Raw genomic sequence first — 11,009 nt, forward strand, 5'->3', positions numbered from 1 at the left:
GAAATGGAAATGCTGCATCAGTGTTTCTGCACCACATGGAAAAAGCGCCATACTCTTTTATATGTAGCTCTGACTGGACACTGAGTTCATTGTGTACAATGACCAGGCGATGTGCTGTCTAATGTTCATCCTAAAGTAAAGCTTCGCCAGCTTGTCTTGGAAACTCAAGTGCACAAAGGAAGTAACTCGGTTCTCCAGATGGAGTACAGGAGGCACTGAGTCCATCCAATGGTGACTTACAACCCAGAAGGTGCTTCTTACTGACGTGGTCTCGACAGGCTTGAGTTAAAGGTATGAGTAGTGACTAGACAAAATGGCTGAAGCAGTTTGTTAGTATAGAAGATAGGAAAGATTTGCTATCAAGGAGGGTGCATTTTCCTCACCTTTCAAGAAGGAGCATTTGACTCGCTTTAGAAAGATAAAAAGCTGGGAATGCAAAAGGGGAATAGCTCAAAATCAAAAGATTTCCATGCAGATCTTGCAGGCTATAATAATGGTACTCGTAGCAAACACTGGGATGCCGTAGGGGAAAGTGACAGGTTACTCAGTGCCAAGAAGCCTTTGTGTACAAGCTTTTAAAAAATAACAGCATATGCTAGCACCCGAGGGATACTTGTCGATGTGTTGTAAAAGACAAATGAAAACGGCCAGTAACGGTACCATATGATTTCTCTGCTTCATATATTGGTCAGTCCTGTGCTAAATGGTCTGAAGTTTAGGACTGGACAGAGGAACCAATTAGCATCTTTATAATTGGCTCGAAACCAGAAATAATTTAGAACTATTGACCACTGCACGGTGATGAAAAATCATAACAGAAAAATACACCTTGGTAAAAGGCCCGCATGAAATGTTGCCTTTATTCACTTGGCTTTGGCATTTGACTCATTCAAGTTGCTGGGCAAACTCTGGGTCACCTGCTTCTCTCGTATGTGCACATAGAAGTTTTCCAAGTGGAAACTATGGATAAGCCAAGAAGTGAGACTAGGATATACCTCCCCCCAACTCTTTTTATTTTGAACTTGGCCAATCTTGAGGGAAATTTGAAAAATGTCTGTATGGTGTATACTTTAAAATGCTGGTGCATCCTATAGCGGTCTAGTTGTTCGCCGCCTCAGGGAGCTGAGAACCCAACCCGGAACACCATACACACAATGTATCACCTGGCCAGGCGTGGCCAGAAGGCTTTAAATAAACGGGCTGGAGTCGCTTGGGACTTCCGGTCCATACCAGTGCACCACGAGTCAGTTGTCCATTCATTATTCTGCATGGCCTACACACAACTCTAGGCTCTGACACTGGCGACGAGGGTGAGATACTGAAGAAAATCTCACCGGTTTCCCCTGTCAGCCGGAATCGCCGGATCCAGCCGCTGATCCGCCGGAATGCCCCGCTGAAACAATTTGGAGCAGGCAGTGAAGCAGAACCTCAAGCGGCAAACCACCGGCCAGTGGAAAAAGGTACCACGGATCTCAGTGGCGGCGCCTGAAAGGATTCCCACTCCCCGCAGCGACGTGTCAGTGCTCCCGGCAACGTCCTGCCTGAGCCCGCGCAAGAACCCAAAGCAGCACACACGCGCGAGCAGAGCATTGTGAGCAAGACGCTCGGGGGCCAGGTCGCGCTAGGATCAAGGAAGCGTGCATGCGCAGACCAGACTGGCCTGATCCTCTGGGCTGCCATCAATCAAAGGCAGTGACAGCACCCGGCACACGGCAGTCTCAGCAGGCACAAACAAGCATTGGCAAGGCCCATCCCCAGAGATCTACAAGCACTGACAGAGCTCACTGCAAGAAGGGCAAACCAGCCTTAAACCTGGCAAATAAGCACTGGCAAAAATCAACAAAAAAAAAGGGAAGGACAGTCAAACAGTGGGCCATAAACAAGCCCTGGCAAAACCAGGTGACAGCAGCCAGACACTGGTGAAGCACATCACACACTCACAGAGGCGGTCAGGAAGCAAGCAGGCGGTGTCACCACACTCAGCCATGACAGATCAAGCGGTGGAAGCAGCAGCTCCACAGCCATCGGCCCCGGCAGCTCCAGTAGTGCCGATACATTCCCAAGTCAGTGCGCTACCACCGTTCAGTGAACTGATCGATCCCGCAACTGCATCCCCAAGGTGGAACGTGTGGATTGGCCGACTGGACAACTATTTTATCGCCACCAGAGAGACAGATGGCGCCGTCAAGAGGTCGTTGCTGCTACACTTCGCAGGGGATCAGATATACAAATTGTTTGCGCACCTACCAAACACTGGGCCCCCCACAGATTATGACGCTGCCGTAAGGGCACTCAATGCCCATTTCGACCCTCAACTAAATCCCGATTACGAGCGCTTTAAATTGCGGCAAGCCCTTCAAAGAGAGGGCGAGTCTATGGACGCTTTACATGCACGCCTGAGGGAGCTGGCCAGCACATGCACTGAAGATTATCCAGCTAAAGAGGTGCACGCGCAACTCACCCAAGGGTGCAGAATCAAAACCCTAAGGACTCTCATCCTTGGGCAACCTCGGATCTCCCTAGTAGACATGCTTGTCTTAGCGCGATCCCACGACCTGTCCGAAGTCAGGTCCACAGCGATGGAAGCAGCGCTCATGCCGACAGCTGGTCAAGCTGTGACAATCAAAACAGAGCGGGTGGATGCAGCCCACACTCCAGGTCATGGCAGCCGAGGGCGATGGCCCACGAGAAGACCGCGCCACCCGCAGTTTAAACAATGAAGTTAAACAACTTCCTACTCTGGGTAAATGCAGTGGAGTTAATTTGACTAAAGAAATGCTCGGCTTGCACTCCTGTAATATTTCATGGTGGAAGTATGTGTAAAGTCTGCAAATGGCTGATCCAATAAAACAACTCTAGATGCGCAGCTTCACATGCGCTCCGTCAATTCGTAGAAACAACCATTTGTATTTTTGGGCAAATAAAGTATGGGTGTAGCGTAAACACAGCACACACGGATCATCTGACCCTCTGTGCCCACTGCAGGCTGCAAGTGCAGTCTACCCTTGTCCATCCCACGTAACCCAACAATATTTATTTGATCATATTGCTACAGAAAAAAATAATACTTCCCACAACCTCTGAAATCCTTGTTATGGACCCTTTAAAAGCTGACCTAAGAAGCGTGAGATCTTCGACCAGACGTCTAAGTGTTATGTCACATGAAGGCCACCGTCCATGACCTAATGGCTATGCAGGAACCGAAACTGCGGCCAACTTCTCCATATTCACGACAGGCCGTCAGCCGGTTTCATAAATTGGTGCTGGTTGCTGTGCGCCCATAATACACATATATTTTATGTGAATCTGAAGTACACACACATTCTGTTCATCTTACGCTGTGCTAATGTGCACACCTTAATTGCGAACTGAATCCAGCATTCTCTTTTTTTAAGCTGGCAAAAAATATAAATAGAAACTAAAGAAAAATTAACAAAAAGTGCTTCTTTTATTCCCGGCATGAGCATGCATGGTTATAGTGGAACGTGCACGCTATCCGTGTAATTTAACGACTGAAATATTGTCGGCGGCAGTGAGTGTATTTAGCAGCCGATTAACCACATGTAAAGCAGTAGAATGAATGGGGGCTCGGGAACTGCGCCTTCGGCTATAGGCCCCTCGTTCGAGCTGGGCACCCGCCTCGCGCACAGTCGATAGATCAGGGAAATCCTTACCATGCTGCCAAGGGTGGCCTTCCGGAGTCCGCGCGCACTGAAACCACAGCCCACAATGGCAGGGGAAGGGCAGCCGCTGAGGGCAGCCTGGCGCTCCAGACAGCAGGCTGCAGAGCTCTAATTGACTTTCCCCAGGCATCAGTTTGGAAGAAATGTCACAGAGTGTGAATGGGGCCTTGGGTGGCTAGCCACATAAAACACCTCCAATGCCCACCAAAAACTATCCCCTCACATCCTCCCTCACACTACCCATAACCTAAACTACCTACTAACACATACTAACTCCCTTTAGATCCTCATATTGATTAAAACTACATCTCACACCTCCCCACGTAACTATCCCACAAGTCCCGCTCTCTCTCTCATTCTTTGTCACAACACTATTTCGCTCTCTCACACACTAATACAACAATTATATTATACACGCTATATCTTACTACACACTTTCAATACCGTAACATTCACATAATAATAAACACACAATATTATCCTCTTATTTCACTATCTTCCACATACACAACTACAGCCTCTTTATACATCTATATCATTCTCACACACTATTGTACAGTTGTATAGCTCTTCAATTACTGGCTGCACAACACCCAGGAATATGTGCTGCATGGCTAAACACTTATAAGGTCCCAAAGGCGAGACCTATTGGCTATGCCAATGCTTGTTAATTTAGATAAGGGTAGAGGTCTCCAACCTTTTCTCTAGTGAGAGCTACTTCTGATCAGTGAAAATTGTCATGAGCAATTAAAGGCAAAGCAACTCACACAGTTTTTCGAGGGACCCCACCCAGCTTCATTAACTAAGTCTAATTTCTTTGGAGCCCATACTGTGGTTTGAACAAAATACTAGAGTTCCTAAAAGCCCTGATAGGAATGACTTTGGATTTGTGTCATCGCCACGCTTCAAGACTTTTCAATCAATAGCGGTCAGTGAAATAATAATTGTTAATTGAACTGTATTAGAAACATAAAAGAAAATCAATCTTACCTTCAATGTGGACCTGTGTGGTGTCCTCTAATACTGTGTAATGTGGAAGCCTGGGAGGGCAATTCTGAAGAAGTCATTATAGTAGTGAAGTGTTCACCGTGCGTGGGAGCCAGCACGTACAAAGCTTTGCTGAATCACAAATACCGATGGATTCAAAGAGGTATTACTCTTCTATTGCAGCTTGTGACAAGAGCGCTGTGTTTTTCAATGTCCAGATCAGCTGAACTTCAGCTTTATTTTATACAGCTATTTGGATTGGCGCACAAAAAAAAGTACTGAATTTGTCCTCTATGCTGCATTCTTTGAAAGGTTAAGTTTTTACTTTAAGGTATTTATGGTACCATTTATGTTGACAATTATATTCTCATTGCTCCCTTTACTATTTTTTTCTGTTAGTAAAGTAGGCCTGCATTACACATTGGAATATTGTTCAACTAATACCATAACTTTGGAAGATGCTGAAGATTCTTCTTTATAGCTATCTTCTTTCTTGATGTCCAGAAACAAGCCTTGCAGTAAACCTTGCTTTGTTCTTATCTTGTGAAGCTAATAAAAAATTGTGAAGATGCTGAGGATCCTTCCCTCCAACTACTTTTTGCTTGGAGTCTGAAACCCCAGGCCTGCAGTACACACTGTTTTGCTCTTGTTCAACCTATAAAAGACTTTGAAAGATGCTGAAGATTCTTATTTATAGCTACCTTTTTTCGTTATCTCAATAAACCAGGCCTACAGTGCAGTTAACAACAATTTGGAAAGGTGCTGAAGATTCTTCTCTCCTCTCCAGCTACTTTTATCTGGTATTAGAAAAGCAGGCCTGCAGTACACATTCCTTTGTTTTTGTTCAACTAATAAAAAACATCCTAAGATGCTGAAGATTCCTTCTCTGCAGAAACTTTTTTTCTTGGTGTGTGTAATGAAACAGATACCTGGATTTCGATTTCACCAGTGTGTGTCACTGCATGTGTCTTCATTGCAACTGCATACAAACCATTTCAATGAGAGACTTGACACTGCCTGTAATCTGGGGTATAGCCTTAGAGGGCAACTCTAATGGAGTCATTCAAATGTTCGTCACTTCGAAACTTAGTTCATATCAGAGAATGCTGAGTCACAAAGGTAAGTAGAGCCAAGCAGGGAAAAAAGTTTCATTGCAGCTGTGTGGATGTTCTTATACTTTTCAGCATCCACAAATTAATGTCAGATTGCCGTGCTTTCAATGCAATGTCATTTTGAAGTGAGACAATCTCTATTCCATGGTGGCAGTGTCACAGTTAAGAAGCACACAATTTTTTTTTTTTTTGGAAACTTTATTTATGTTTTGTAAACAAACAATAAAGAGATCTCTGCACTGATTACAGTTATCTTGAGTGTGAAAAATACATTTCGATAATATTGACCCCCTGCCCTTGAACAATACTAGAGCCTGGCTCCAGGCAGCAACATCTCGTACTTCATTACAGCAATATAATCCGTCAGAACCAATGTGAGCAAACAATGCAGCACTGACCCTCCCCAAATCCGTCTAGTTCATTAGAGCCCAACATTCAGCTTTGCCATATCAAACCCATGTGCTATCCATAGTCCTATGCCCGCAGTGAAGGAACCCGTGGTTTCACCTCCACCCCACGGCCCACCCGATCGCATTGCCTCTCCACTGCAAGTCCTAACCTACCCCTGTGGGCACTATTCCTGAGTTGGAGTATGCTTGGGTGGTGCTCGGCAGATTCGCTATGTATGTTTTGTATGGGCCCCAGATGTCTTTTGGCCGGGCTATGCTGGGAAGTAGACTGGAGTAAACCTCGCTGTTCAGGCTACAGTACGCCATGGCCGTGAGCCACGCTTTAGCCGTGGGAGCCGTCCTGCTACCCCAGCGCCGCGCTATTTCCCGTTTCGCTAACAGAAAGCCCAGCGACGCAAGCCTCCTAACCGACTTGGGAAAGTTGACCGTGTATCCCAGCAACGCCACCTCCGGGGTAGGAACCAGTGTGAGCCCCAACAACTCCCCCAGGACCTCGTGTACCTGTGCCCAGTATGGTTGCAGTTTCGGACAGGTCCAGGTCATATGAGCAAAATCAGCATGAGGTGAGGCACACCTCCAGCACGTGTGGGGCCGCCTGGGATCAAGGGAATGGAGTTTATCCGGTGTCATGTAGCTTCTGCGGAAAAACTTATAGTGTAGAAGTTTGTGGCGACTATTGAGCGATATCTTATTTGTGACTTTGCAGCAGGCGGACCACTGCTCTTCCGTGATAGGCCTACCCAAATCCTCCTCCCAGGCCATACGTTGCTTGTCATCTGAGCAGGGAATCTGTGCCACACATAGCCTGTACAGTTTAGAAACTATATGTGCACCTGTATCCTTGTCAATGAGGAGAGTAAGTGGCTCGAAGGAAGCCGGCTCGAGGGGGAATCCCTTAAGTTCCGACCGAACTGTAAAATAAAGCCGGTTGAGGATGAATTTATCCATGAAAGTGGCATCACTGAAGCGTGCCTCTTCCGATACCGAGAATATGTGCCCGCCTGGGTATAACTCACCAATCTTGGTGAGGTTAAACTTCGCTAAGGTGCGTTGCACAAGTTTCTCGCCAGTGACCGGTAGCCATCCCTCATTCGGCAACGGGAGGGACGAGGAGTATAAAATGGGCTGTTCCAAGTATCGCAATAGCCTACTCCAGGCCCAGCTGGTGGTGGACACAGTTTGAATATCCACCGGACTTCTAGGCACGCCCCTGGGAAGAAGCACACTAGTTTTATCAGAAATTTCACTAACATCCACTTCCATGAAGGGGTTTGAAGTAAACATCACACAAGGCTCCAGTTGCTCAAAAATAACGAAATCTGTCACTGAACTCTTGATTTAGTCTCATCAGGAGGCTACTGTATTTCTCTGTTTCCAAGAGCTAAGTCTCCACTTTCTTTTCTGAAAGGATTTTGAGCTCAGAGGGAAAGTGCTGCATCTTTCTTTTCTGTACATGCTGTATAAAAAGGTTAAGTTTTGATTTGAATGTTTCCACAGAACTAATCATGTTGATGATTGTCTTGTTTTATCCTTGTAATTCACGGTCGAATACATTTAGTATTTCTGTCAAATCTGTCAATAATGCTAAATCGAGCAACAACTCCGTGTTTGATAACTATGTGGTACCTTAATTTCTAGACTCCATGAACGCTTTGAGTTCTGGCAATAGCGAAAGAATCTACGCAGTATTTTCCTCCTGCTAAGCCATCGGATCTGAGTTTGCAGTAAAAGCTCACCATACTCAGCTGATATTTCTTTTAGGAATAATTTGAAGGTTCTGTGCTGCTTGGCCTTAGCACAAATAGCTGATGGAGTCCCAGCCAAGTCCCATAAGCGATGGAAGAACAGGGACGGTAGACCTTTCCTAATGTCTAGTAAATCCTTACTAGAGTAAGTCAGTTTCTGGCCAGTGCCCCGTTCCGACGTAAAACGGGCAGGGGTCCTGGCTCCTGGCAGGGTGCGGACAGGCGCAGACGAGCGCTGCGCGTCTCAACTGGTATCCGATTTTATGGAGGGGGTTAGGTCGCTCAACCGCCAACCTCCCTCCCAGCCCAGTAGTCCTAGTCTCCCTCCACACAAACAAGATGAGCCCGCAGTGGACCAGGGAGCAGTGCAGGACAGATTTGAATGGGCCAGCAGTGAGGGGAAAGTGAAATAAAAGGTTTTTGTGCAATTTTAAAAGCAGAATAGTTCAGTGCAACAATTACCGGCAAGTACAACAAGCGTCAGTCTTGCTCGTGCGCGTCCCCTGCGCGTCTCAACTGGCATCTGGTTTTATGGAGGGGGTTAGGCCGCTAGACCACCAACCTCCCTCCCAACCCAGAAGTAGCCCTAGTCTCCCTCCACACAAATGGGATGAGCCTGCGGGGGGCCAGGGAGCAGTGCAGGACAGACGTGAATGGGCCAGCAGTGAGGGGAAAGTGAAATAAAAGGTTTTTGTGCAATTTTAAAAGCAGAATAGTTCAGTGCAACAATTACTGGCAAGTACAACGAGCGTCAGTCTTGCTCGTGCGCGTCGGCTGCGCGTCTCAACTGGCATCTGGTTTTATGGAGGGGGTTAGGCAGCTAGACAGCCAACCTCCCTCCCAGCCCGGAAGTAGCACTAGTCTCCCTCCACACAAACGGGATGAGCCCGCGGTGGACCAGGGAGCAGTGCAGGACAGAGGTGAGTGGGCCAGTAGTGAGGGGAAAGCAAAATAAAAGGTTTTGTGCAATTTTAAAAGCAGAATAGTTCAGTGTAACAATTGCCAGCAAGTACAACGAGCGTCAGTCTTGCTCGTGCGCGTGAATATATAGACGAGAAGGCAATTTCCCTAACCTACCGTAAGATCATCAACAACCAACCGGATCCCACAAAACCTCTCCGCAAAAAATGGCAGGCTGAGGTGGGAGACCTAGATGAGACAGATTGGCAGGAGGCACTCGCGTCTCCACGAGAAGTGGCGATGATCCTCACAACTAAAATTAGTACAGTTGAAGATACAACACAAGAGTAACCCTGCATAACATAGGGAAGACCGATAGCCAACTCTGCTTGAGAAAATGCGGGACAGTCGGTACCTTCTATCATACACTGTGGGAATGCCCAGTGATAGCAACATACTGGGAAACAATTATGCACCCAATTACACATGTTAGCGGTGTTACCATCATGCCGGAGCCCACGAGATGTCTCTTAAACATCTGGGAACCAACAGACCTCAACCATGTGGCTCAGGACTGGGCAAAGCTTGGCAATATGTTCGCCAAACGCAACATTGCCAAACACTGGGGATCACAGGCCTCTCCGACGTACAGAGAATGGTGTTGAGATATGGACGAAGCTATGGTGGCGGACAGAGTGGCATATGTACATTGAGGGTGCCCCAAAAAGTGGGAACGGGTATGGGGAACGTGGAACAAGTATATAGGTAACATCTGTACTCCACCTTCAGATGAGTCAGCAACGGATCCTAGTTAATTCAAAAGGGAGTGGAACCATGTCAATCAATTACTACAATATCACTGTAATATCTGTATAGCTTTAACGGAAGAGTCAAAATGTAATGTGAAGCATAACTGTGTAAAAATCCTTTATTCTGTAACTGTATTATCGCAAGTTAAACTTGTAATCAATAAAAAGAATTTTTAAAAAAATGATGGAGGGAAATCTGAATCTGCTTTACAATTGGCAATGAACCCAGAATTACACCCTATCATTGCGGGTGCACCATCAGCTGTTATTGCTACTAACTTTTTCAATGGGACATAATTCTTCACCTTGCTGTGGATGTCAGCTCCTCTCTTTGCGGTTTTCAGAGGCAATAAAGTTAAAAATTCCTCTTGATCAGTGAAATCTGCAAAAACCCTTCTAATGAGCGTTGCCAACTGGGTAATATAGGCGCATCAAACAGTTTCATCACACTGAATTGAAAAATATTTGCATGTCTTTAAATCCCGCTCAAGCTGCTCTAGCATGTTGGCCGATAATGGAGACACCCTTCTTGCCATAGTGTTCGACCCTAACTGTACACCTGAAATGGCAGACATAATTTCAGGGATATTTTTGAAATCTTTGAATAAGGACTCCCATTGGAAGCATTGCTTCCTTCACAATGGCTCCATCCAAAAATGTTGCTTTGTGCTTTATCAAGTGATGAGTAACTTTGAAAGATGCTTCAGTTGCCACAGTGGCTTTCTTAGTTGGACTTGTAAAAAAATTATTGCTATGTCTGCAATGCAGATTTCAGTTCATTTACTTTTTTTGACCTCAGGCTGCTTACTTTAGGGAACTTCATCTCAAAATGCATGTGCATTGTTGAAAAGGTCTCTCAACATTGCCCTTTTTTCCCACTGCAACTTTTGCTCCACAGATTAAACATACACGGTTGTCTTTAATTTGTGTAAATAAAAATGTGTTTTCCTACTCTTGATGGAAGTAGTATGTCTTAATCTTTTGCCTTTTGGAGGGGACTGGCTCTTTATCCATGATAATAGTTGTTAAATCTGTAAGCAAGAGTAGAAAATGTTGATTAAGTCATCATCCAATCCATAACAGGTAAGAGTACCATGTCGACTCCTTTAATTATGTATTTCAGGCCGTTTGGTATTAGCAGCCATGCTCATAAATTAAACAGCACAGTTGGAAAGTGAGATAACTATCTTACATCAGCTATGTTTAATTATGAACACGGGATGACTGCTTTTCACACATTACCCTACATTTGATTCAACATGACCTAAGAAGAGCCAAAAACTTTAGGTTGTGCGGACTCCTGCAAATACGAAGAGGACTACAATTTGCACTACACCAAGCACCTGGGGGCTTATTTACAAGC

The sequence above is a fragment of the Triturus cristatus genome, chromosome 3_2 (genome assembly GCF_964204655.1).
Source record: "Triturus cristatus chromosome 3_2, aTriCri1.1, whole genome shotgun sequence".
Taxonomy (NCBI): domain Eukaryota; kingdom Metazoa; phylum Chordata; class Amphibia; order Caudata; family Salamandridae; genus Triturus; species Triturus cristatus.